Genomic DNA, 217 nt, shown 5'->3' with positions numbered 1-217 from the left:
CACGACCTTTGACCTACGCCATGGAGACCAGCTACCAAGCAGTGGCAGCTCAGTGCAGCGTGGAAGATGAACCACGGCTGCCCCCGGTCCCTGTCGACGCGCAGGACCCGACAGACACTCGCGTACTCTAGGACACGACGCAGGAGGACCAACAGCAGCCTCCTGTCCCAGTGAGCGGAGAGACCCTAGCAGCTACTTCTGCGATGCCCGCAGACGC

Source organism: Penaeus monodon, chromosome 34, assembly GCF_015228065.2.
Source record: "Penaeus monodon isolate SGIC_2016 chromosome 34, NSTDA_Pmon_1, whole genome shotgun sequence".
NCBI classification, from domain to species: Eukaryota; Metazoa; Arthropoda; class Malacostraca; order Decapoda; family Penaeidae; genus Penaeus; species Penaeus monodon.
This window is presented reverse-complemented; position numbering follows the sequence as displayed.